This window comes from Budorcas taxicolor, chromosome X, assembly GCF_023091745.1.
Source record: "Budorcas taxicolor isolate Tak-1 chromosome X, Takin1.1, whole genome shotgun sequence".
Classification (NCBI taxonomy): Eukaryota; Metazoa; Chordata; class Mammalia; order Artiodactyla; family Bovidae; genus Budorcas; species Budorcas taxicolor.
In genome coordinates this window covers 29,262,395-29,287,570 of record NC_068935.1, presented here as the reverse complement: position 1 = coordinate 29,287,570, position 25,176 = coordinate 29,262,395, and the positions used below count along the sequence as shown (strand labels likewise).

The 25,176-nt window shown below is 52.4% G+C and overlaps 1 protein-coding gene across 1 annotated transcript in view; it reads right to left on the bottom strand.

Moving 5' to 3' along the window:
* ELF4 (E74 like ETS transcription factor 4) overlaps positions 1-23,680 on the bottom strand; it is a 35,952-nt gene extending 12,272 nt beyond the window's left edge. The window contains exon 1 of the mRNA XM_052663533.1: positions 23,621-23,680. The gene's annotated coding sequence lies outside the window, so the exon portion shown is untranslated. The remainder of the gene's footprint in view (positions 1-23,620) is intronic.
* Positions 23,681-25,176: the final 1,496 nt, after the last annotated feature.

The following is a 25,176-nucleotide window of genomic DNA, read 5'->3' as shown; positions in this document are numbered from 1 at the left end:
TGTCTCCCTTTTCCCAGAATGCCTCTGGCACTCACAGTCTGCACCTCCGGCCCTCACATGGCACTGGGCCTCTGATTGTTTCCTGTGCCCCCTGCCCTTCTCAAGTCATCGGGCGCCACACCAGCCTGGCTCCCAAAGCCCCAGCTCCCCTTCCACACCCCTCCCACCAAAGCATTCTCAGCATCTCCACCCTAACACTCAGGCTTCTCCATCTCCAGGTACCATGGCTCTGGCCTAGAGGGTTTGGCTTTGTGTGGCATCCACATGGTGTGTTGGTGTGGCGGGCCTATGATTGGCTTGGTTCAATCACGAGCACCTGAAGAATCAGCTCCATGCACCAGAGGAGGAGCCACACACTTGACCCCTGCCTCCTCGGCACTCCTTTGCCAGTGCCAAGGTGGCAAAACCTCCTCCTGGCCCAGGAATGAGGAACTTCAGAGAGGGGCAAAGGGGAGGAAAGGGAGGGGGACCACGGATGACCCTCCCAGATGACCATTCTCCCCGACAGGAGACACCCAGGCCTCTTCCACTTCCTTTCCGTTAGCCCACAGGGCTGGCTCCGCCCTCTCCCCACCCCCACACTCACCCCCACACCTTGCCACCCACCCCCAACCAAAAAACTTTGAGAAGTCACTTGACTCAACCTGGCAGGTCTGAGTTTCCCTTCGGGTGAATGAGAGGCCCAGCACAGCGAGGCTAGGACGGCCTTCCACCACCGGCGCCCACCCCCACCCCACCTGCACATGACCCACGTGACCGGGTGTCTGTGGCCTCCCAGAGAAGCCTTCCAGGGCCATTTATGCTTGGAAGGTCTGTCTCCCCCAGCCAAAGCGCCCCAAGGCCTGCATTCCGCAGCTCCCGCCCTCCCACAGGCCGGCTGTCTGCCCCCAGGAAGCGTTCTCATACTAATCAAATGAAAGGTGATCACTTTCACCTAATCCCACTTTGTGTAAACATGAAACTCCTGTGTCTGCCCCTCTCCCTCCAAGGTCATTCCGCCATGGCCTTTCCCTGCAGGTTTGCTCATCGCTCTGGCTTCTTTTCGCAGATCAGTGTTTGATGTTTGTGAGCTCTCTGCCTGGGGAACTTCTGGGTGCCTTCCTTACCTCCCCCATTAGAAAGCGGCTTCACTGAGGGCAGGGATGCAGGTGCTCCTCACTGATGAAGCTTAGCATGTGGTAGATGCCCAATGTGTGTTGGTGGAACGATCACAGTAATGAATGACACTGGTCAATCGGTACCAGTGAGGTGGGGTGTGTTCTCTGGCCTGTAAGTATATGCATGTGTATACTGGGTGTGGGGTGGGTGTCCAGTGGTCTAGGTTACAGGAAAGAGAGAAACTTGTGCGCTGTGTGTGTGCTATGTCTGTGTATTTTTGCATGGTAATTTACAACCAGGAGCAGGAGTTGGGGAGGGAGTTCCCTGTGGGTGTGCGAGCACACTGCAGATAATATGTATGTGCCGGGTGTGGGGACAAGTGCGTGAGAGCCTCTGTGTGTCAAAGGGCTTTGGTCCTGGTCGGGCCAGCAGAGCCACAAGCACGGTCATCAGTTCCTCCTCCTCCAGGCCTGCCTCCGTGAGAATGACAAGCTCGAGCTAATACTAGCTGCTGCCGGCTGGTAGAAGCTGGCTGTGGTGAAGTGGGCTGGGGCGGGGCCTAGCGGCCACCACCGCCCAGCGCCCCCCCCCCCCAACATGGAAAATTCAAAATCCTCTTGCTTCCCAGGGAGAGCATGCCAGAGCAGAATGTGTATGTGGCCCATGCATCCTAGGGGTGAGCCCCCAGGGTCCACTCTGCTGGGGGGGTGTGTGGTAGGAGAGGGAAGGCAGCTCTGCACTAGATTGGATGGAGCCCTTAGCCATCAATGCAAAGAGAGATTTGAAATAAAAGAAAGGCAAATCCAGTTGCCTTCTCTAAGTATCAGCATATCTCAGTATCTAAATTCAGGATTCTTCAAGTCTGAAGCTAAGGTGAACTGTGTGTGTGTGTGTGTGTGTGTGTGTGTGTGTGTGTGTGTGTGTGTGTGTGTGTGTGTGTGTGTGTGTGTGTGTGTGTGTGTGTGTGTGTGTGTGTGTGTGTGTGTGTGTGTGTGTGTGTGTGTGTGTGTGTGTGTGTGTGTGTGTGTGTGTGTGTGTGTGTGTGTGTAGGGCGGGATTGGCTGTCCTACTCTCTTGGTCAAGGCTAAGAAAACTCTCCCTTCACCCCTATGGAACCTTCCAGTCCAGAAGCTTTCACCCTTCCCCCTTCAGATGTTTGAGGATTTGAAAGTGAGAGGTGGGGAGCAGTCATTTGCATGTTCACTCACTCTCCCCCAAGTCCCTCAAAATAACCTCCCTCTCCCAGGAACCTGAAACCAAAGAAGCCACCAGCACAGAAGGCCCGCCCTGCTGGAGGCCAGAGAGGCCCACACAGGGGCTCCCCTCCTCAGAGACGCTCTGGGACACAGATTCAGCTGCCTAGAGGCCTGGACACTGCCTTATCGGTGAGTGGGAGGCTAGGGAGGTCCACAAGGACCCTGGGCTCACCTGGTAACCCATAGTAACCGGTGCTGAGCTCCTCCCACCCCACCCCTTCATTGCAAAGCTCACAGCTGGCTCCAGTCAAAGTCCACTCCCAGAGTGGCAAGAGCTCTGCTCCCTTTGAGGCCACTGCAGTATCCCTGGCTCCCAGGGCCTGTCCTGCTTGGGCTGAAAGCAAAGCCTCTGTGAGAGCATATGGCCCCAGCTACTGAACGTGTGTGTGAATGTGTGTGTGCAGGCACACCACAGGAGGGAGCAAGCAAGCGAAGGCGCCCACATCCCGGGCTTGCAATGCACACCTCTGGCTCTCTGTGGTTGTGACTGCATTTCAAAACCAACATAGCAAAATAGAAGTGGTTTGGGCTGTTTCTGCGTCATCACAGCTGGGCCCCCTTCAGACCCTCTCTAGGGCTGTCACTGGAACACGTCAAGCGGTGTCCAGCACTCACCCATTGGGGCCTCCTCCACAGGAAACAGCCCCAATGTGAAAGCCACGTCCGCAGTCTCCGTGGAGCAAGTTTAAATCTACAGCCGCTCAGCCGAGCCAATGGCTCTCACAGAATCGCTAATAACACCCGTGGCATTTTCACACACGCCAGCAAACATGGGGGCCAGATGGTCAGCCAGGCCCGCAGAGCAGCGTTCTCACGTTCCTCATCCTCTCACAGCCAGCCCTCACTCCTGAAATACCCCGTCCTCCCTGAAACCTTTCTGGAATTCTCTGGAAAGGAAGTGACAATTTCCTTCATGCCATTTCCCACTCCCTCAACACTCCTCCCCCACAACCACAAACAAAGTGGAAACTACCCCAGGAATAGCTGTACCCTCCACTTAAAAACAGCCCCTCCTCCGGCTAATAGTCATCAAGCAGCATATTTGCACGCGGCACCACGTGATCAGCGGCGTGTGTTTAAGAGACAGAAGGTCAGACCCAGGGGTCCAGTCTGCAGCCATGGACCAAGCAGAAGTAGCCCAAGTGTGGGACTCCCCTACAATCTTGGTCCAACTAGGGCTGGACTCCAGTCAGCCAGCAGAGCCCCCCTCCTTGAGCAAAATGCCCAGTGAAGGGGCGCTTGCCACAGCGATTTTGTCAGCTTCTTCTACTCTGTTCCTGCCTCCTACCACCCCCTCCATCTGAGATGAAATCAGGAAGAGGGAGGGAAAAAAATAAATGTTTTGCAAGCTCTGTTGATTGGGGTTTCTCTGTGCTCATTTACAAGAAACCCAGTTTCCTTCCTTGGCCCTCGGTCACTGCCTGATTCCTTGTAGGGTTTGTCAGAGCTCTCACGGTGAGGCAGGCCCGGAGCTCTTCTCCCACTGTCCCTGCCCTTTCTCAGCTGCAAGCTTGCCCCTGCCTTCCCAGCCCCACAGCTGGCCCCATGGAGGGGCAGTTAAGGCTCCAGGCTGCAAGCACAGAGACGCATGCTCCTCTTTCTCCAGGAGACCATCAGCCTTCTCCCGGCTGCATCCCAACAAGAGGTGGGCCCACAGAGAAGTCAGCCATCTTTCTGGGCTCTGCTTTCTGTCATCCTTAAAGTGGGTGAGGGCCGAGGGGAATCCAGGTCTAGTAGGGGCTCACCAGGGTGTCTCGGGTGAATGAAGATGGTGGTAGAAAAGTGCTTTGAAAATTAACACACTCATTCAGATGACAAGTTACAGGTGACCTCCCAGAGACCAAAGGGGACTGGGGACCCCATTAAGCTCCCGGAAGTGCCCCCATGGCTCTAGAACATAGACAGGGTGGGCTGCAGGCTGCCAGCTGTCGCCTTGGAGGGGGCTGGCTCCTTTGCTAAGGTTGGGGGCCTTGCAGGAGGGACAGGCGGCTGTGGTTGGAGGGGTGCTCCCAGTCCCCTGTCCTCACCACCTCCACCCGGCCCCAGCCCTCTGGGTTGTGGTTATGTGGCAAGAAGAGCACTACAGAAGCCCCGGTAGGGGAGGAGAGGTGGGGGAAGGGTTATGTCAAAGGGAACCTATTTTCTCAGCTTCCCTGACTCCCACGGGCCTGACCTGAGAAAGCTGAAAGAGCACCCCCTGGAGGTGCCTGCAGCCACCACACCCTCCTCTCCAGAGCTCCAGGAACCAGGAGGAGGCCGAGAACTCCCGGCAAGGGGAAGAGAAGAACAAGTCAGTGATGAGGAGGACAGGCTGCAGGAAAAAGGCCAAAGCCAAGTCTGAGGCAGCTCCAGAACCCCCAGGGGGGTGCACTGCCAGCCACAGCCTAGGTGAAGACCTCAGAGGTTTCTGCAAACCGTAAGGGCACAGGCGAGAAGCTTTGCCTTGGGGCTTAGGTAGGTCACCTTCTTCCTCTGTGAAACGGGGACACCCTCCCTAGCACAAAGGGTCATCGTGGAAAGCCAGAAAGTTAACATAGGTGAAAGCTCTGTTACATTCCAAGTGTGTTTTTAGATTTCCGGGTCAGATTTGTGTCTTTCAGGCTGAGGTCATGCATTAAGCATTCATGATATCTTTACCTACATGGACAGGAAGAAAGGGAAATGGAGGTAGTGGGATGAAATGGACACTGAGGGGGACATAACCAACCATTATCAAACATGGTAGAGAGCAGAAACAAGTTTGACTATGGGGAGGGGACCACAGGGAAATCAGGGGGATAAGTGCATAGGCCTCGATCCAGAAAGCAACTGGGAGTCACTGTTGATTCTTGAGCAAGGGAGGGGCACAAAACAAGCAGTTCTCTAGGAAGATCAGTTTGATCTGACTGAGTGGAGGAGATGGAAGGGGACCAGATGGGTGGCTGGAACCAAGGAGGTGACTCCCGGGTCCACCCTGAAGGAATAAAATGACAGAGGGTGGGGTCATATAGACTTGTAAAGACCCCAAGGTCGCAGCCAGTTCTTCCCATGAGAATGGTAAAAAGACAGAGATTAAGGCAGGAAGTATGGCAAGAACATGAGTTCAGTTCGGACATTTTGAAGTCGGGATGATCTTAAAAAAATCAGGATTAATAATGGAACAAAAGACGGCCCAGAGAGTCATTTTTGCTAAACACACACATCTACACATCTCCTGGCAGGAGGAGTTTCCATGAGCCTTCAGTGGCCAGATAAGCAGGCCTGGCCTGGTGAGGCTTACATTCCGAACACTGTGGCAGGAAGCCACGTGTGCTGAATGAAAGATGCTCTGCCACCCCGCCCCTGCCCCTAGGAAGTCTATCTGCTTCCATGGTGGGGGCGGGACATGGACAGACACACTGACCAGAGGCTAATTAAAGTTACTAGTGTTTTTTTTTAGAAGCTGGGGCAATCTGTGAGTAGATACCAACAGGATATTAAGTCAGATAACTTTTATTGGAGGGACAGCGTTCTTTGTTGAGGTCCCTGCCAGCACGTGTCCTAGAAACAAATGCAGAGGCTCCCCGCTCAGATCGAGGGCTCCCCCAGTTGGGAGGGGCGGCTCCAGGTTGAGACCTGCTTTCTTCCAAATGCCTCCTTCCACTGCGGGCCACTTTCCAGGTGAGCAGAAGCAAGGGGCAGTCCAGTATCCTGTGCACAAAGGATAAGGTGGAAAAGAGCCCATGGGTGGGGGTGGGCAGGCAGGGAGGGCAGCTTGAGCCCCGATGTCACTGTGAGCTCCTGGGGCTCCTCCCCACAAAACTGAAAGCCTCTCCTTGATTCAGTCTCAGGATGTGAAAGTTAAAAGGGCCCTGAAAGATCAGTGCATCCATCCTTCCTGTCATCTGGCTGCAGAGTTCTCGAGGAAGAAGTGACTTGCTCAAGGTCACACAGCTAGTCGCTGTGACTCCTAGGTGACCTTTCTTCCTCCCCTCCTCATTGTCTCTAGGCAGCCTCAAAAAAGCCAACCCTTTCTTCTGGTGAGGACAGACAGCAGCCCGAGACTCAGGACTGGCAAACAACGAGGCCACACATGTGCAGAACGCATTTAACTTTTGCAATTATTTCCCCACCTCTGTGCCTTTGTTCACACCGTCCCCCAGGCCCGATATGCCCTTCCCCAATTCCTGCAGCTCTGATTCCCATCCGGCACTCAAGATCTGAAGCAAATGTCACGTCCTGTTCAAAGCTTTACCTGCTTTCCTCTCACCTGAAGAAGGCTCACCTCCCTCACCACCTCCTCTTCCTAATGCTTTACGTGCTAAATTCACCCCACCATCTGTTTTTGTGTGTTTGGTGAGCTAAGGATGGTTTTTACATTTTTTTTTTAAATGATTGGGGGGAAAAAGTCAAAAGAAGAATGATATTTCATGCCACAGGAGTATTATATGAAGTTCAAATTTCAGTGTCCACAAAGAAAGTTTTATTGACACGCAGCTACACGCATTCGTTTATGTATTGTCTGGGTGGGTTTTGCATCATGAGTTGTTGTGACAGAGTTCCCATGGGCCATAAAGCCTACATGATTTACTGTGTGGTCCTTTAAAAGAAAAGTTTGCTGACTCCTGGACTAAAGGCTTCACTCCCCTTCAGAGGGAATACATTCATCAAGTTCCTTTCAGAGAAGAATGTCACAGACTCAGAGGTGCCTGGAGGGAGCCGTGGAACATCAAATACAAACTCTAGATTTTCATCAGAATGTTCTGGCCCACGATGTGACCTTGAGTAAGTCACTATTGCTTTGTGGATCTCAGTTTCCTCAGCCGCACAACGAGGCGAGGCAGGGGGTGGAGGGGGGTGGGGTGGGGGTTGGACAGCATGGCCTCAGGCCCTTTCTGGCCCTGTGATTTAGAGACTCAGCAGTGTCCTGCATTTCCAACTCACATACTTTTGAGCAGGCACCATTCTGATCATTTTCTCTCAGAACAAGACCTCACAGAAGGCGCCCCTCCTCAGCTGTGGTTTTCCCTACCATGTGGGCCCCCCCGCCCCGACCCTTCCCTTCTGCTGCCCTTCTCTCTGAATTCTTCTCCCTGCAAAATGAAGACGGCCTCCTCTGAGGAAGCACCCCCACCTCAGTGGTCCAGGAGCTTTACTGCGGGGGTGGGGGTGGGTAGAGGAAAGGAGAGAAGGACTCTCAGCTCTCCTTGGCTCCCAGAGCCCACAGCAGACAGGCAGGAGACAGGGCCAGCCCTCCCCGCACCCCTGCTCTGCCAGAGGAAACAGCCCCTCTCTGCCACTTCCTGTCCCAGGGGTTTCAGCAGTTTCCCCTTCAGGGCCTGCTGGCCCTCCCAGCCCCGCCCCTGCCCCACACAGGTCAGAGAGTGCAGAGAGGGGAGGGGCCCTGCGAGTGAGTGAGGACGATCCCTAACTGGAAGGCTGAGGAGACAGCTGTCTACACAAGGGGGCGCCCCAGCAGCTCTTCTGCCAGCCTGCTTGGGCCAGGGGAGCCAGGACCTGGGTGGGAGGTGGAGTTGCCTCCATAAACCCTCTCCTGTTAGCAGATACGTAGACGTGAGCTCATCGCTTCACCTGGTGATCACCTCAGGGAGCAGAGTGCGCCTGCTGGGTAAAAGACTGGGCTGTAAATGCTGAGGTCAATGTCCACCTGGGCAGCTTCACATGGGGAGACGTGTTGAAGCAAGAATGCCTGGGGATACCAGGCCAACCACAGGGGTTATTTCGGAGGAGCAGGTGACACTGAAATGAATGGCACATCATAACTTTGCATGATTTTGTCCCTAGCACTGAGGGCAGAGGCAACAATGGAGAGCAAAGTATTCTATTACATGCGAGTCAAGGGTGGTGGCATTTTCTAGGTGATGGAACAGGAAGCTATCACATTCCATAGCTGCTGCTGATTTGGTGTGGTGACTTCTACTTGTAAATGCCTCCCAGTTGCCTTTGCAAGGCGGTACTCCTAGCAGTGGGGCTGGATGCCCCCAAGGGACCAGGGCAGGTGACCCAAGGCCATGGGTCAGAGGAGCAGCAGCCACCTGAGGCTCTGCACATCTGCCCAGTTGTTAGTTCTCCTGAAGACAGGTTAGAAGTACATGACAATGGTTCTAGAAGCCTCAGTGCTTGGGATGAGGTCCTCATAGTGGGTAGATGCAACCACCTCAGCCCTCTGTGGTAATATTGTTCCATGAGGTTCAAGTAGCAGTGAGCAAAGCTAAGGGGACCCATAGAAATGGTGGCTCTGAGAAGACCAACAAAAATGGATTGGAAGATGGTCTTGCTACCTCTCTCGGCTCTGAGAGATCATCTTCTTGGGCTTTTGACCAAGAGTCCAGCCCAAGCAGGCCTCCTGTCAAGAGAGCAATCTGGCTTTGCCCTCTGCCCTCTCCCTCTATGCCTCCAGGGCCAAAAAGAGCCAGCACCTCTGCCATAGGACCCATCGCCCGTGAGGGGACTGCCTGCTCCGCCCCGTGAGTTGGAGTGAATACTGCTTCACAGCTGGTATGGAAGATGCCAAGGAAGCGTCAGAGACAACATCTGGATGTGCACCTGGGCCCCTGCCAGCCCCTCCCTACATCTGCAGTGCAAACCCAGGGCCAGGGCTTGGTTACGAGCCCGACTCAGAACTGGTGGCACGTGTTTGGAAAGCACATCTGACTGGGCGGAGGAGGTGGAAGCACTTGAGATCACTGCCAGCTCAGGGCCAGCGCTTGCGGGGTTGGCACCAATCTGAGCTAGGGCTGGGCCCAGGGTGGCGGGTGTGGCCGCCGTGGCCTCGGCCGTGGGCCTGTGGCAGGAGGGGCAGGGGGGCATGGGTACTTGTTTAAAGCGGGCAAGGTTTTCCTTTTGCGCCCTCGGATATCACTCCGGGCTGCTTCCTCTGCTTCTGGGGCAGGAGACCAAAGAGTAACCATTACAGGGAGACAGGACAGCATGGATTTACATCTACTGGGTACGAGCGTGGGCTTGATGTCACACCAGGCACTTTCCATAGGCTATCTGTTTTCATTCTTACAACATCCCAAAGTAGCTAGTGACTGGCAGAGCCCAGGTTTGAAGCCAGGTTTATTTCCAACTACTGTGCTCTTTGAACTTTGTTTTCAGTTACATGTATTTTGGTAGTAATCCTGTTTTAATAGTTCCATTTTACAAACAGCACAAATGAGACCTAGCAAAGATGAGGTAACATGACCAATGTCACACTGCCTGTCAAGAATGGAGGCAGAACTCAAACCCAGGTCTGTGTGACCTCAATGTCTGTGCTCTTCCCATGCAGCCCCATGCTGGCAACCATCTGTTCAGGGTCCTAATTCTATACCCAGGGTTGAAGGCTCAGAGCCCCTATGAGATCCTTCAACTAAGGCTTCCCATGTCCTAGTCCCCTTTAGGCTCCATGTGATAGGTGAAACCTAATTTCCTGGGCAAAGATGCACCCAAATGGAGACGAGTTGAGCCCTTGTGGAGGATAAGTACTGTGGAGTAGGAGTGATGAAGTTTCTGGTGATGAAGGAGTCTGCCCCTATTCCTGTACCTTAGGAGCCTGTTTCCAGAGGGTTCCTGGCTCCAGATCCGGAGTGGCCTAGGCATGGTCCCTGCCCCATAAATACACACTCACTCTCGACTTACACATAATTTAAGTCTGGGTTCTTATCTCAGGGTGTTGGTTCACATATTTACTCAAATATTTATGGAAAGTCAGAACTGAACACCTCATAGGTGCCAGGTCTGTGGCCTGGGGCCTATCGTTGGGCCCACCCTATTCTCTGTGGTAAGGTCTATTCGCATGTAACCCCCCCCCCTACCCCAGGCGGTAAGCTGGGTTAGCACATCTGCCTAAACGATATTGCTGGGGTTTTTCCCCTCAAAACACTTCTATAGCAAGTGTCTCTTCAAAATTGAGGCTCGGAGGCTGGGGGAAAAGGGCGAGTGACTGCTATTGGGTATAGTTTCGTTATGGGGTGATGAGGATAGAACTGCTCAGACCACACTCCAAGTCTTCTTACTTCTGACTCCAAGGCTCCCTTCCTCCCATCAGCCTCCCCATAACTCTGAGCAACCATAACTGCTGAAGTTCAGCGACTGTGCAAGGCAGCATGAGGCATGGTGGCGGGGTCTTAAGCAACATGGTAGGAGTAGAAAATGCTCTAGAGCTGGGCCTTTAACCTAGGTCTCCATGAGCATGGCCAGGTCCCTGCCCCTCTCTGAACCCCAGCATCCCCATCTGTTAAGTGAAGTGGTTGAGTTTGGTGATCCTTCACAAAAGGCTCCACCAGCTCTGACCCATTGAGGTTCTCATTATAAAGCACTGCAGGATGGAAGAGACTGGCATGTCGGATACCGGATTTTTCTTGGAGTGCTGCAGGGAGCTGGCTGCGACTAGGTATTCCAGCTGATGCTCCTCACAGGCATGGTGACAACCAGGACTTTCCTGCAAAAGTCACAAGCTCTCGGAGGATTTCACCCCTTGGTTTCTCTATGGGGGGATGAGGCGGGGGCTTGGACCTGATTTCACTCCTCCCCACCCGCTGCCCCTGCCCACCCGCAGTGCTAGGTGGTAGAATAACCCTTCATGAGACTCACTGATCACATCCTTTGGAGATGTCGTGAACCAGGTTCCTGGCCGAGCGCCCAGGCCACCCCCAGTTGGTGTGGAGCTTGCCTCCGCGGTGGAGGGAGTGATCGCTGCCGGCCACCAATCTAGTCCCCGCTGGACAGGATGTTTCCACATCAAGCCCCACTTCCTGCAGCTAGGCCTGGGCTCCGGTTTCCCCCTTCTCCTGCCATCTGGTCGCCTGCCCTCTGCCCCTTCCTCTTGCTGGGTGTTTACAGGCTGCCTTATCAGCCTGGGGAATCTGGGCCTCACCCAGTCGGCTGCCCCGCCCCGCCCGGCGCAGCCGCCCCGCCCAGGGCCCTACCTGCTGTGGTTTCGTCACTCTAGGCCGATACCCCTCCATCCCCTCCCCACCGCAGGCAGGCCGGGGTGTGGATGAAGGCTTGCGCCTGCCAGAGCGAGACCTGAATATTCATAGCGAGCCGTCCACCTGGTCCAGGCATTCTCTCTATTGCCACGGTCTCTATCTGCAGGCTGTGGGGATAGAAATGAGGCCCTCGGGCTGCAGAGGAGGCCAAGTTTGGCCTGGAGAGCCTCCGCCGCCGACAGTTCTCTTCTCAGCCACCCAGAAATAAGCGGTGCCGGGCGGGGGGGCAGCACGAGGGTGGAAGGCTCTGAGGCTGTTTTGTTTTTAACTGAAGAGTACTCCATGCTCCGGGTGAGGCCGGGGAGGACGGAAGGCTAGGGAAACTGGGCACAGACTTGAGGGCCTCCTGGGTTCCACCGTTGTCTCAAGCCCACCCAAAGGCTAGGATGAGGCCTGAGCTAACCACTGAGCAGGTCTGATGACTTCCCCTCAGAGTACAAACACCTTAGATTTTTCCATTAAATGAGTTTGAATCAAGGAAGGAGACTGTGGGGGACACTGGGCAAATGAGCATGCAGGAGGTGATGGATTTCTTTTCCAGCACTTTGGGCTAAAACCTTGAAACTTCAAGTTCTGACCTGTCCCTAGGCAGCTCCCACAGGGACAGAGCCTGCTTGCTAAAGCTGACCAATCCCAATAGCCAGAATCAAAGCCACAATCCAAACCCGGATCCTCCCTCATCTTTCGGTTGCTTCACTGAGAAGTCAATTAAAATATGTTCAGGCGGTAGATTGCGGGCATTCACAGTATAGAAAAAAAATGCCATACTTCAATGAACTTGTATGAAACTGTGTTTTTCTAGGTCTCTGAGATAGAATTTAATAGTTTGGGGCACTTGGGTGGGAAAGTTTGGAAAAACTCTGCTCAGGCAATTTTGCCATTAATGGGCTATGTAACCACAGGCATGCCATGTCACATGGCTCTCACAGCCCCGGGCTTCCCCCGCCCCCTCCACCATAGATTTCATGCTACTCAGAGCTTCTCACAAGCTTACTGACCCTAGTAGCAGTCAGGGCTCCGCAGGTCATCCCACCTCCCCAGGAACAGCTTCCCACCACTCAAAAATAATAAACCATTTAGTGTTAATGTGTTAATGGGTGATACTGGGTTAATGTGTCACCTCTCTCCTCAACACATTTTCATTTTAAAAGGCCATCTGGAGCTACCCTGCTTTAACTTAAGGAGTGGCTCTGCAGGTTAATAGGGGGGCAGGTGAGCGAGGGAGTATTTCTTGCTGACTCTGCCTCCCGTCATACCATTAACCCTGGAGCAGGCCTTCCCCATCTCCTCCCCATGCCTGTAGTTTCTGTTGGGAAGCTGTATAGAGGGGATGTGAAAGTCTTTGAAAAGCTAACCAGCCCTGGGGCAGCAGAAAGCCCATTTGACTGGGCATGAGGAAGAGTAAGTTCCAGGCAGGGCCCTGCCTCTGCCGAGCTCCTCCCCCAGCCTCTGAGCTGGCGCCAGCTCCTACTCCAGGGCACACATTTAGATCTATGGCTGTGGCCACACCAGCCATGCTCAGCAAGGCCTTACAGTCCAAGCTCATCTGCTTGGTTTCCAAAGGTCTTTCACAGTCTGACCCCACCCTACCTACTCAGCCTCATTTCCCATGATTTCCCAACTCAAGCCTGGGCTTCAAGCCCAGTGGTCTCCTCATGGTCCCCTGAGGGAACATTCCAGGCTCATTCACGGAGTTTCTCAGGCCTGCCAGGCCCTCGCTGCTCTGTTTTAGTTAATCAAACAGTGCCCATCCAGCAAGGTCCCAACCAAGTTCCCCAAATCCATGGAGCTGGTTTTGCCCTGATAACTAGCGTCCACACCCATGGGGCCCCCTTCTAAACTCCCAGAGTCCTTAAATTCCACCACAAAATCTCTTAATCCCAGGCAATCTCGAATTGCTCTTTAATTATTTCATGTGTATGTCTTATTTCCCCAACAGGCTGTAAAATTCATGGGATCAAGGTCTATTTTATCTTCTCCTGACTCTAACACAGGTCTGGGCATTCATGAACTAAGCCCATGTAAATTCTCAGCCCAAGTGAAATCTCTGGAATAGAGACCCCAAGTCCTGCTAGATCTGAGGGCTATAGTCTAGGGGTGGGAACAGGAACAGAATTAGGGAGCAAAGGTCCCCAGGCTCAAATATTACTTGTCTTCTCTTGCTTCAGGCCTCTACTAATGAAAACACATACCAGCTAGAGTCATTTATTCCAAACATCATCAAGAAGGCAGTTGATCAATCAGGTCATCATCAAAGCACTCTCTCTTTGTACAAACCACAGTGTTTCTACCCCATGAATATTGGGTGCTGGTCTGATCACTGAACCCTCAGGAAAGACTTCAAAACACTGGATCAGTTCTAAGAGCTAAAATGATTCAAGAGAACGGGATTCAAGGATAACTTTTTTTAAAAGAGGCCTTTCGTTTGCTAGACAGACAAGGTTGAAAAGGGATAGATGACTGGCATCTAGAAAATGATAATCATGGAACACTGCACCAAAAATAGGTATAAATGAAGGGCAAATAATAAATGGTTCTATTTTGCAAATGTAAGGTTAAGGAACTCTTTACTGAAGGATATCAATGAAAAGAATAAGCATCTTCTAAAAATGATAGTAGCATCAGGCTCATCCATGATTATAAAATAAGATCACAATAGCACAGCTAAACATATCTGTTATAACAATTAATGTAAATAAAATAAATTCTCAAGTATTAAAAGAACATGATATTATAAATAATCCATAAGGATATATTGCACAGCACAGGGAATATAGCCAGTATTTTATAATAACTCTAAATAGCATTTAACCTTTAAAAATTGTGAATCACTATGTTATACATCTGAAACTTATATGCAGCCCACTCCAGTATTCTTGCCTGGAAAATTCCATGGACACAGGGGCCTGGCAGGCTGCAGTCCATGGGGTACAGAAGAGTCAGACACAACTTAGTGACTAAACAACAATATATCAATGAAAAATTATATTGACAATCTGATTCTAAAATTCATATGGAATTGCAAGTGACTTAAAATAGGCAAAACAACTTTGGTTTCTTTGTTCTTTTTTTTTTTTTTTTGGCTGTGCTATGCAGAATGCGGAATCCTAATTCCTCAACCAGGGATTGAACTCACGACCCCTCCATTGAAAGCTTGGAGTCTTAACCACTGGACCACCAGGGAAGTCCCCAAAACAACTTGGATAAAGGACAAAGTTGGGGGACTAATACTATCTGATTTCGAGAATGATTATAAAGGCTACAGTAATCAAAACAATTGGTACCAGCATAAAGATAAACAAATAGATCAACAGAACAGAATATAGAGTCCAGAAATAAGCTTACATAAGCTGGATGAAAGGACAACTGTATTAGACTAATGATAGCTTTTTCAACAAGTGATGCTGGAATAACTGGATACCCATATTTTAAAAGAAATCAAATGGATTTCTACGGCTCACCATAGAGAAAAATTAACTTGAAATTGATCAAAGACCAAAATGTAAAACCTAAACTATAAAACTTCTAAAACAAACTGTATAAGACAAAATATTTGTGACCTAGGGCTAAGCAAAGCATTCCAAGATACAACACCAAAAGCGTGATCCTTAAAAGTCAAAATTGATTGATTGGACGTTATCAAAACTGAAAACTTCTGCTCGTCACTGTGAAGTGAATGAAAAGATAAGGCACATACTCAGACAAACTCTTTGCAAAGCATGTATCTGATAAAGGTCTCCTACCTAGACTATATTAAAAATTCTCAGAACTCAACTACAAGAAAACAAAAAAGTCAATTAAAAATGGGCAGAAAATTGAATAGATACATCACCAAAGTAGATATATAGATGACAAATAACAACATGAAAAGATGTTCTACATCATCAATCATTAGGGAAATACAAATTGAAACCACAGTGAGATACCACTGCACACCTATTAGAATGACTAAAGTTTGAAGACTGCCCACACCAAGTGTTAGCAAGGATGTAGAATAAATGGAACTTTGATAAATTGCTGATGAAATGTAAAATGGTACAATGACTTTGGAAAACAGATTGATGGTTTCTTAAAAAGTTGAACCTACAACTACTATATGATCCAGCCATTCCATTCCTAGGTATTTGACCAAGAGAAAAAGACACATATAGCCATAGAAAGATTTGTACAAAGAAGTTCACTGAAGCTTTGCTTGTAATAGCCAAAAACTAGAAAAAAATAAAAACAACCACCAAATGTCCATCAACTGATGAACAGATCAACAGTATATGGTATTATCCAAACAATGGAATTCTACTTAGCAATAAAAGAATGAAATATTGATGTAGAAAACAACATGGATGGACCTTAAAATAAATGTGCTGGATGAAAGAAGCCAAACAAGGAGAGGATACATTCAATATGATTCCACTTATATAAAACTCTAAAAAATGCAAACTGTTACAATGAGTACTAAATAAGCCCTAGAACTCAAATGCACAGTGTAGTAAATGTAAACAACAATATTGTATTAATAATCATCAAACTTGGTAAGAGACTAGAATTTAATCATTCCAATCACTAAATAGAGAGGATAATTACGCAACGATAGAACTGCTAATTATCACTATGATATATAATCATGTCAAATTACCATGTTGTACACCTTAACTTTACACAATGTTATATGTCAAATACAGACGGTCCGTAACTTAATGATGGTTCACTCAAGACTTTTCAACTTTACAATGGCATAAAAACGTTACACACTCAGTAGAAATCCTACTTCAAATTTTGAATTTTGATCTTCTGTGATCACAAGGATAAACAACCAATACACTTACAACCATTCTGTACCCAGACAACCATTCTGTTTTTCACTTTCAGTACAGTATTCAATACACTACATGAGATACTCAACACTAATACTCTGGCCACCTGATGTGAGGAGCCAGCTCATTGGAAGAGACCCTGATTCTGGGAAAGAGTGTGAGCAGGAGGAGACGGGGGTAACAGAAGATGAGATGGTTGGATCGCATCACCAACTCAGTGGACATGGATTTGAGCAAACTCTGGGAGACAGTGATGGACAGAGGAGCCTGGCACGCTGCCGCCCATGTGGTCATGAAGAGTCAGACACAACCTAGTGACTCAACAACAACAACAGTATTCAATAAATTACATCAGATATTCACTCTATCACAAAATAAGCTTTGTGTTAGATGATTTTGCCCAACTGTAATTTAATGTAAGTGTTCTGAGCACATTTAATGTAAGCTAGGCTAAGCTATGACACTCAGTAGGTTAGGTGTATTATATGTATTTTCAACTTCCGATTGGTTTATCAGGATGTAACTTTATTATAAGTCAAAAAAGATCCGTACATTTCAATTAAAAATGCATACTAATTGACAGTCACATAAAGTAGAAAAGTAGTTGCTCAGGATAGGGGCGCAAGGAAACTCTTGGGGGTGATTAGTTTCATGAGTATATACATATTGTCAAATATTATCAAAGCGTACACTTTAAATATATGCAGTTTATTGTGTGTCAACATTGCCTCAATAAAACTGTAAAAGAGGAAGAAAAAGGTCCTCAGATTGGGTAAAATAACAGCAGCAGCATTTACTATGTAATTTTAGCAAATAGTATTATTGCATAATTTAACTATGCAGTAATATCACCATATGACAGCAGTGAAGACAAAAGAAGCAAGAATATGCATCTTTCCTGAAAAACACATCCCTTGGTGCCACCCGTGGAGACGAATTCTGAACCTGGGAAGTTACTGAGTGTACTGACTCGAATGTGTTTTGTTGTTTTATCTTTGGCTCACTCCCATGCCTACTTCATTGTCCCACCGAGCCTGGAAGGCCCCTAAAGCTCAGCCAACGTGCTCTCTTTCCTCCTTTGAATGGCCATGTGCCCTCTCACCTCCAGAAAGCCTTCCCCAATAAAGCTAAGGAGGGAGAAGAAAGATCTTCCTCTAGGTATGCCCTCCTTGAACCCATTATTACCTATTCTTCAAACCCTAAGTGCCACAGGCTTGTTGGCACTTCAGCTCCTGCCTGTTGTGAAGCTAAGTGCATGTGTATGACCAGAGCTCCAGAATCAGGTTTAGGTTTTAGTCCCCACAGGGGCCTGGGCCTACTGTGTTTTTTTTAGGATCAGGGTGGCGCCAAGAAAGTGGTCACTTAATGAGACAGGTGTTTTCTGTGCATGGAGTCTCACAGAATTAGTAGAGCTAAACTAGCCTCTCTGGGGGCATTATGGAAAAAAGGCATTATCTGCTAAATCTATGTCTTAAGTACCTCCTTGTTATCAGGTCATCAAGAATCTGGGGAGGTTAAGACTAATTGCCCACTCTCCCATCCCTCAAGGCCTAGGGGCAGGAACCAAGGGACAGAGTGAAGCAGCTCAGGGGTGGTTCAAGGGTGGTCTAGGGCCTCCTGCCCCTGTGGGTGGCCACAGGCACCTCAAGCAAACACAACCCATTTGCAAGCAGATGGAACCTCCAAGTTACTTTCTGGGAGGCCTTTGGAATGGGAATGGCCTCCCAGCACCTCAGGAACTCTTCTGGGCAAAGGCAGGGTCCCAGCCCCAACCCAAGGCCTCAGTTCTAGTGAAAGAAGGGAGAAAGTGAGCAGTGGTTGGCCAGTTGGCTCCCAGAATTCTACACTCAGTAGGGTAAGAACAACAAACTGATGATTGCTAAATACTTGCCAGGGGTGGAACATGAGGCCTCCTCTCAAACGAACAAATTCACTCTTATTCCTGCAGCGAATGAATATCGAGATGAACATGGTGACGAGATAAAGATGGCAAAGTTAATAAAAATGTTCAAGACTTGATTTCTGCTCTTTACTACAGCACTCCCTGTAGTAAAGAGAAAGATTTTATTCTGATTTTTTTTTATCAGAAAGGTTGTACTACACACACACACACACACACATCTTTTTCCACATCCCTCTTTATCTTGTGTGATGGCAGAATTAACAAAAAGTTAGCAGAAAGATGTAGAAAATCTCCCTGTTGCTTTTATGAATGAGCATCACGTTCCCTGCCAGCACTGCCAGAGAAGCAGTTGATCCCTGGAGCCTGGTAAAGTCAAGGGTGTGGGAGGAGGAAACGGTAAGAACAACAACAACAATAATAATAGCCACAGAATAATAGCAGCTCACACTTACTGGGTGGTTTCCATGTGCCAGGCATCATGCAAAGTGCTTTACGGGCATTATTTCATTTAACACTCACTCCATCCCTAGGAGATTGATTGTGTGATCAGTCCACAGTCACACAGCCAGTAAGTGACAGGCCTGGGATATGAATGCAGAGACCCTGTGCTCTTCCTCCTCGGGACAATACCACACAATAGCATTCTTGAGAAGAATATAGGGCTCGACTGGAAGAGGAAGGGAGCTTTGGGAAGGGCAGGTGGAGTGAGAAGTGGGAAATGGCAGCACTGGGACCTAGGGCAAAGCTTCCTCAGTCTGGGAAAGTTGATCTGGCTGAGAAATGTTCTGGCACTTTCCCTGGCCGACCCTCTTGCATCTGCCAGGGAAAGTGCTGCTCCCTGCTGCTTAACCCTCCTCTAGGGTCTCTGCCAAGAAACTCACCTTAGGACACAGTTTCCCCGGCTGAGAAGTCAGGGTACTCTGGTGTGTCTCTGTGATTTTGCAATGTGCTGGAGAGGGCGCATGCCCAGAGGGCAGAGAGAGGAAGACTGATGCCTGGGGTGGGGAGGGGGGTGGTATACATGTGTCCAGGTGATTTCATCCAGTTAAATCCAACAAGGATCAAGTCTCCCCGTCGTGTCCAGCCAGGAGAGATGCAAAAGTCACAGAACAACTACACGGCTAGTCCTTGCCCTTGCCCAGGGGGTCCGGACAGAAACATGTGGGACTCTCTAGACCTTTTAGCTCTTGGCTGGCTGAGAAAATGAAAATCTCCATCCTCTACCTGAACCTCTGGGCTGCCAGAGAAATCCCAGGACGCTGGGGCAAGTGAGACTCAACCAGTCGCCGCTGGTTGTGCACACCTGTGGTAGGGTAGTCATCCTGCCACTTTGCTGCCCTCTGCCTCTCTTTTCCTCCTCTCTCCCCTCCAGGGCCTGTGTGTGTTGGGGGGACGGGACGGGGGGAAGTTCAAAATGAAATCCCCTCCGCCTGGGAAAGCCTGGCCACCCTTTGTGTCTCATCCATCTGCGCTGGGCCCTCCACTTTGTGTATCTCCCAGAGTGGCTTTGCACTGAGCCACCCACACTGGCTGTCCTGATCTTTTATGTGACACACATGTCCCAAATGATTACCGAGGCTTCGAAGGTCAGTATGTAGCCAGGGAAGAGAAAGGTGGCTTTTCTCTCTTTTCGGCCTAGCTAGATCTCCCCCACACTGCCCCACCCCTTCAAGGTCTAGCTCAGAGTCGAGGCCGCACAAAGCCTGTCCTCGCTCTTCCTCCAGCTGCTGCTGATTTCCAAGCCCGGCCACCTCTGGCCCCTGCTCCAAGGAGCACAATTTAGCACCTGACCAGCCACAGTCCTGGCAGCTTGTCCTCACCTTGGATTGTTTTCAGTGTCTTAGTCATCTCCCACCACCCCCTTCCCTTGTCTCCCCCACAGCGCCTAGCAAGGGTTGGGCACACAGTAGGTGTTAATAAATGTCTGTTGAATTGAAACTCAGTGGCTCCTATGAGGTCAGAACCGTCATAAGCACCCCGACCAGCAGTTCCTTGGCAACCAGCACTGGGGTCCGAGCTACAGGGCATGAGCAGAGAGGCCGCTATTACAGGCCACGCAAGACTCAGCGGCTGGAGATTTGCAGGCAGGTTGGTGTTGATGAGAAAAGCCCCTGACCCTTAGGAAAGCGCCCATGGGATTCTGAGTACCTTGCATGAGTTTCTTTTCTCCCCTGCAGAACTAGTTTTCAGTCTGAGAACCACAAAGGGAATAAATTGGCAGTGAAGCCAGAAACCTCTTTGCAGTTTAGAAATCCTGGAGAGAGAACCAAGCCTGGGTTGGGGTCAGGCCCAAGACTGAAGGAAGAAGGCTGCCCAAGGCCCTTCTGAGCTTGGTGGGGGATCTCAGGGTGGGGGGTGGGGGATCTCAGGGTGGGGGGTGGGGGGTGGGGGGTGGGGGGTGGGGGCTGGGGGCATAGCAAGTAGGGGGTTAGAGGGGCATCTGGGGGTGGCCCTAAGTAATGCCATCCTATCCTGGAACCCAGCAAATCACAGCACTAGATGCTTGCCACCTGTGGTCCACACAGGAATTGGGTCTCCTCGTCCCTCTTGTTCACCCAAATCTCAGGGCAGGCCTCTGTCCAGGGGTAGAATCCTGACCAGAGCCCAGCCTGTAAGAAGCCTCCAAGACTGGGGTACCTGGCTCCCCACACTGGCTTTGAATTATGGTTATTTATATAGATGACCTAGCCATCCTCTCTGGTCCTCTCTCACATCCCCCACACCGACTCTGGCCCACACCGGAAAGTACACACAGTTCACAGTGGTGTCTTCTTCACCTCTGCATTCCCCTCGCTCATAACTCAGTTGGTAAAGAATCCACCTGCAGTGCAGGAGACCCCAGTTCGATTCCTGAGTTGGGAAGATGCCCTGGAGACGGGATAGGCTACCCACTCCAGTATTCTTGGGCTTCCCTGTGGCTCAGCTAGTAAAGAATCCACCTGCAATGCGGGAGACCTGGGTTCAATCCCTGGGTTGGGAAGATCCCCTGGAGAAGGGAAAGGCTACCACTCCAGTATTCTGGCCTGGAGAATTCCATGGACTGTATAGTCCATGGGGTTGCAGAAAGTCGGACATGACTGAGCGACTTTCACTTTTACTTTTTACTTTCAGTGCTGGGACTGCTTCTCAGCAAATGCTTGCTGAGTTAAATGTGAGTTTTAGGCCCCATATTAGACAACACCGTAAGGCTAGCTTGCGCTTATGGTTCTAAATAAACAGCTTATGTGTATTGACATATTTGATCCTTGGCAAAACCTTATGAGGTAGATCTGATTTGACAGATGAGGAAACTGAGGCATACAATTAACTGGGATCACACAGTTAGTAAATAACAGAGCTGGGATTTAGACCCAGACAGTCTGGCTCTAGGGATTGGAGGCAAAATGAAAATGTTGAGGGAAGAGAAGGGGGTTGGCAAGGACCAAGGCCAAACTTCTGCGCAGGGATTTCCCTGGGAAAGCAATCCCCTCAGCCTGTGTCTGGCTGGGCCTCTCAGGGAGGCCCTGAATTTTGCAGGCTAGGAACATTTTGGACATCCCATTAATCAGGCCCATGAATGAGAGGTCACAGCACCCTCATTTTGAGATTCCAATACAGGACAGAGGAGACAGAAGCCCACCACTTAGCTCCAGGCACGGAGAGGACTGCTTTCAGGCCTCCAGTTTGTCCAGGGGTGGGCGCCAGTTCCTGAGCAACGGCGCAGCAAACAGCGCAGCAGTGGGAGGAATGCCAGACATAGTTGCAAACAAGCCACTCCTTCGGCTCACAGCTAGAGGCTGGGCGAGGGTGGCAACGTGGAGCCTGCTCAACGCCCACCCCTCACCGCTCCGCGGCTTTGAACCCAGAGACAACCACTTGCAAGGCAGCCTCTTCCCTACACTGACCAGGAGAGGAAGTCCTCCAGGATAGTTAAGTCCTTCACTTAACTCAAGAGAGCTCCCCTTCAGGCTGTTACTGCCAAGGGTCCGCTGAATTAATGGTTGAGAAAGCACCTTCTAACCGGTAAAACCCTACCGTTCACTGTGAGGAGAAATTTGCATTCTAGTCCTGCAAACGGGACCCTGGGTATTTTCAGTCCCAGTGTATCCTGTCTCCCCAAAGCAGACAGCCAGATCTGATCCCTTCACCGACCCCCCAACCTGGCACTAGGGCCAGGGGTCAGCTCGCTGGGGGTGAGTCCCTCATGGGCGTGCCCACCAGCTGTTGGGGCCGAGCAGTGGTGGCTCAGGCCCTGGGGTGGTGACTTCACTTCCGCTCCGACCTCCCCAGCACTCCTCCCCTATGAGGCCCCACCAGGCCAAAATCGAGAAGTCCAAGGTTAACTGTTCCTCCCCACTTTAAGAGCTAATTAAAATGATTAGCCACAATGAAGTGTCAAACATTAACCAGAAGAAGCTGCAGGACCAGACAGGCCTCTATCTCGGGCAGAGATGAGGGTCAGGACCATCAAATCCAACGGCTGGGATGTTGGCGGGGCGGGGGGCGCGGGGGGAGTCGGGATGGGGGACGCGGGCGGCGAGGTAGAACCTGGCCGAGGCGCGGAGGGGATTAGGGGGTTAGGAGGTGACCCTGGTCAGGAGGGCCGGGCAGAGAGGGCAGGGCGACAGAGGTAGGGTGCGATGGAGGGACAGGCAATCCGAAAAGCAGCCGCCTCAGCAGTCTCCCAAAGCAAGGCGCGGTCGGCAGGGGACCCGGCGCTGCGCGGCTGCCGAGTCCACGAGCCGGCGGCAGAGGAGGGAACACAGAGGCGGGAGAGCGGGAACGCGGGAGCGGGAAGGCTGGCGGCCGGCTCACAAGGAGACTCCAGCCCCTGCCAAGAGGTCTCTATTTTGGCGATCCAATTATCCAAGTCATAGGTGTGTGTCTGTCTGTGTGTGTGTGTAGAGAGAGAGAAAAAGAGAGAGTGTGTGTGTTACCCTAAGGCGCCTGGTCCCAGAAGCCCTAGGGGCCGCCAGATCAATCTAGCAGCCCCGCCACAAGGAGGCCGACCGCCTGCCCTCGGGCACCGAGCTGCTGGGGCGGGCTGTCACAACCGGCCCTATCACGGACTGCCCGGGGAGCGGGCAAACCCGCCCCCACCCCGACAGGGGAAATCGACTGGGCTTCCAACCCGGGACCGGCAGCCCGGCTTCCCCAAAGCACACGCGATGGGGCGAGGCAAGGGCGGGACGCAACACGCCGCAGCTCTCCCACCCTTCCCTGGGCCCCTCAGCCCCTAATGCCCCGGGGCCCCGGCGTCCCTGTTCCCGCTCTCTGGCAAACTTTCCGAGGGCCCCGAAGGCTCGGAGAACCGGCGCCATCGACGTACCTGAGACTGCGGGGGCTCCGTCGCGGGGCCGGGGTCGACCGCCGCGGTCCCCTCCCTACTCGGAAGGCCGAGACGCGGGGTCCCCAGCCCGGCCGACCCACCTTCTCCCCCTCGGAAGCCAGGCCGGGCGAGTGGCGCCGGGGCTTCGGCGCCGGTGAAAGGAGAAGTGGAAGTTGAGCGCAGCGCCGGGTCGGTCCCCGCGGCCGCCGGGGCCACCGTTCCCCTCCCTCCTCCCCTCCCTCCTCTCCTCCCTGCCCGCGGGCCCCCGCGGCCCCGCGCCCGTGACTCACCTCGGCGCCGGGGCAGGCTGGTCCGGGCGGGCGAGGCACAGGGCTCTCCCACACGTCGCGCCGCCAATGGCAAGTTGGAGGGCGAGATGCAAATACCAGGTGAGACAGCGGTGCCCCCTATAAAACGACTCCGGGGGGCGGGGTGGAGTGCCCGGGGAGCCCAGACGCCAGGCTGAGGGAGGGGGCGGCTGGGGCGCCCGCGGAGGGGGCGCGAGCCAACAGAGACCTGAGCCGAGACAACCGAGCGAAAGGGGAAATTGCGCTAGAGACACACACGTCCCCGCAGGCGGCGGCTGGGGCGGGCGCGAAGGAGGCAGGGCGGGAGGGAGGGAAGAGCCGGAGGGAGGGACCGACGGGAGGGACGGCGGGCGGGCGGGGTGGAGGAGGGCGAGAGGGAGGGACGAGGCGTCTTGGTGGAAACAGCGCCCCTCCACCCCCGGCCCGCCGCGGTCGCCAGCACGGCAGGGGGAGCCGTGCCAGGGGCCCGCGCGGCCTCTCCTTCCCCTCCCGGCTCGCTGGCCCCCGGGGGACGGCGAGAACCCGGCTCCCGCGGAGCTCACGTCGCGCGCCCGGCGCCCCCCACGTGGCGCATCCCGGGGCCCGCAGCTCCGGCCGGGATGCCCCACACCGTGTCTCAGAAAAAACAAAAACAAAAACAAAACCACTCCATTCCCGGGGGACTCCGGATGGCTATATCCGGCCCCCTTGGTTCCTCGCGCTTACCGGCTTTGGCCCCAGCCCCGCGCTCCGGATTGTTATTGAGCGCCTGCCCTGCGGCGGAACTGCTCGAGGGCGGGCCGAGCGGGTAGGTAAGGCCGGGAGATGCCCGGAGGATCCAGTTCGGGGACGGTATGCCAGACACCGCGGAATCCCGGGCCAAATGCCTAGTGCACTTGGCGCGACTAGAGAGTTTTGGGGATTTCTTAGGGAGGTCGAGCCTAGGGCTCCGGATGAGGGAGGCCAGGAGGATATGAATGCAGGGAAGGACTGGGGGGTGAGGGCTGGTGCAGCAGGTGCAAATGTACCCAGAGTTAGGGTGCTGCAGAAAAACTCATCCCCCCTTCTGTCCAGAGCCAGGCTTCTCTGCTTGAGGCATCTATTTGAATCCCAGCCCATTCTACCTCCTCCTAACCCTGTCCTCTGATGTGCCTCAGCATCCATCCCAGCCCCCGCCCCACCCCCACCCCCACCCCCACCCCACCCCCACCCCCACCCCACCCCACCCCACCCCCACCCCCACCCCCACCCCACCCCACCCCACCCCACCCCCACCTAGGAGGCCCTAGGAGGGAGTTGACTGGGAATTGTCACTTCTAGCTCAACCCGGTCTGGAGGAGGGGCCCTGCTAGGCCTCAGCCTGCATCTCCCTTCTCCGCAGAGCGAAGCAAAGCGGAAAGGGCCCCAGGGGAGGGGGCCCTCTGCGGGGGTGGGGGTGGACTAAGGACCTGAGGTCCAGGGGCCTGCTCAGCCACCAGCATATCCGCTTCCCCAGCCTTGGGAAAGGAGAGTCCCTGGCACAGGACTGGGGAACAGGAGTGGTGGGTGACGCTGCCGAA